This window comes from Oratosquilla oratoria, chromosome 7, assembly GCF_046742065.1.
Source record: "Oratosquilla oratoria isolate Oo_2021 chromosome 7, ASM4674206v1, whole genome shotgun sequence".
Classification (NCBI taxonomy): Eukaryota; Metazoa; Arthropoda; class Malacostraca; order Stomatopoda; family Squillidae; genus Oratosquilla; species Oratosquilla oratoria.
In genome coordinates, this window is record NC_134783.1 from 28,886,437 (window position 1) to 28,888,936 (window position 2,500).

The following is a 2,500-nucleotide window of genomic DNA, read 5'->3' on the forward strand; positions in this document are numbered from 1 at the left end:
TCCCTGGATAATATGGGAATGCTCATCTTCACACTGATGCTGCTTTAATGAACAAAAATGGATGACAGAGAGAGTCGGTAGTACGAAAATTATTTTTGCCCTCAATTTCGGCGGCAACCTCAGTTGATCTCACGGCAGTCTTTGCTGCCGCGGCACACGGGTTGGGAACCACTGAGCTAGATGATATAGCTTTCTTAGTATACCGATATCTTATGGAGGAGAAGGACCATTTCGTACTGAATCTTAACTTGACTAAGGAATACCAAGCTAAGGAAGAAATAAATTCGGCGGGGAAGCTTTAGCTTTGGATAGGCAAACTAGAAATATTTCTAGAGGAAACTGACTGGAGAGAATTCCAAGCCCAAAAATACGAGAATATTGCCTAAATTAAGATATATGACATACTTGGGTTGTATGAATATTCACCCAAACTGAGAGGGAAATCATTTCTAAGAAAATATTGGTTTCACCAAAAATGTGATTTCAACAAAAATGAAAAGATATAAACCATAAAAAAGATGGAGAAAGAGAGGATTCATTATAACAAAGGCAGAGTATGATATATTCAGAAATAAGTACACAAAATTAAGAAGAGAGAAAGGAAAGAGTTTAGGGAAAATAATAATCGAGAATTGTAAAGATTAAGCAAAGCTTTTCCACCAGAGAAGGGAATCTATTGGCATAGCTTTTATCCTGTATAGCATAACTAGGCAAATATAGAGGTTAAGATAGTAAAGAAAAATCTAATGAACGTACGAGCATAGAAGCAGTGGATATTTGAAAGAATGGATCCAAATGGCTATTATAAGGTGTGTCTGCTATACCTTATGGAAAGCAGTAAATAAATTAATGTATAAATAAACAGATAAATGAGCAAAGAAATAATAGATAAATAAACAAATGAACAAATGAATAGATAAATGAATAAGTGAGTAATGAATAGAAATTAATTAATCAGTAAATAAAAAGGTAAATATATAATACATAAATAAATTAACAAATGAATAAATAAATAAATAAATGAATAAATAAGTAAATAAGTAAGTAAAAATGGGGTAAGAGCGTGAGTCAAAGATAAGTTGAAGTTATACAAAGTAAGATATATCCGATAAAGAAAGATACAATGGTGATTACTTTATTTGATGACAACCTTTATATATTTTTTCTTAGCTGACAGTGTTCTCATGCTGTACGAGGAAGAACTTGCCTCAAGAAACCCACCCAAGAGGTCAGACTCTACAGTCTTTAGTCTGACTCGAAAAGAATGATTTACCACGAAGTGTCATCGTACTCTGTTGGTTTAGAGGGAGTTTACATGATCTAACGGTCCGTCGAACGCGGTTCGACAGACACGTGTTAAGTGATGTGTGAACGTGTGAACGGGGTATTTGGTTGTCGAACACGTTGGTTAAACCCCAAATACCCCGTTCACACGTTCACACATCATTTTAGATACGTGTCTGTCGAACCGCTTTCGACGATGTGAACCCCCCTCTTACTCTCAACAGGTCTTGGCGAAGTGTGTTGACCTCTGTCAGACCCTACAGTCTTTACTCTGACTCGAAAAGAACGATTTACCACGAAGTGTCATCGTACTCTGCTGGCTTACTCTCAACAGGTCTTGATGTCAACAGGTCTTGGCGTGTTGACCTCTTCGAAGTCACCCCGACAAGTTCCGAACTCGCGTTGCTTCGAGCTGGCCGAGCTGGGAGTATCGAATCTCTAAACAGTGGAAGTCTTCCTTCCGTGTAAGATGCTGGAGACGTTACGTGTCAGACTGATCCAGACTGAAACCGCCTTTTGGGTTCAATCCAATGGTCGTTCTTTTGCTGAAAGAAGTCTGAAATTAGGATGAAACCTGCAGAGGCTGGCAAGTACGGGACTTCCTGGGACAGACTTCCAGTATATTTGAAAAGACACTGAATTCCTAAAATGAATAAAACAAATCAAACAACGAAAACAAAAAATGAAAGGTGAGGCGAGGAGGTATGCGATAATGAGGGTAAGGAAATAAAGTAGACAGAGATGGGAAGGGGGAAGAGTAAGGGAGAAGGGGGAAGAGTAAGGGGGAAGGAGGGAAGATAAGGATAGTGGGAGGGGGATAAGGATAGTAGGGGGGATAAGGATGAAGAGGTGTTAGGGGGGAGAGGGGGTGAAAGAATGTAGGGAAGGATACGAGCGTCACGTCAAAGGACATTGAACCCGTGGAACTGGGCCAACAAACTCCAACCCTCACCCTCTCTTCCATTCTCCCCCTCCTTTCTCCCCCCCACCCCCACCCCAATTCCATCTCTCCCTCCTTTCTCCCCCCACAACCCTTCCTTCTGATACCCTACCCCCTTCCCTCAGGTCCATCTTTCCCGTTAGTTATTTTTTTTTCTGTCCCTACCACTCAAGACCCTTCCCTCTATACCGTTCTTTTCTCCCCCCCTTTCCCCCCCTTTCCCCCACCTATTAAATCCTTTTGCAGGTTATCGCCCTGTCCTCAATTCACCCTTGC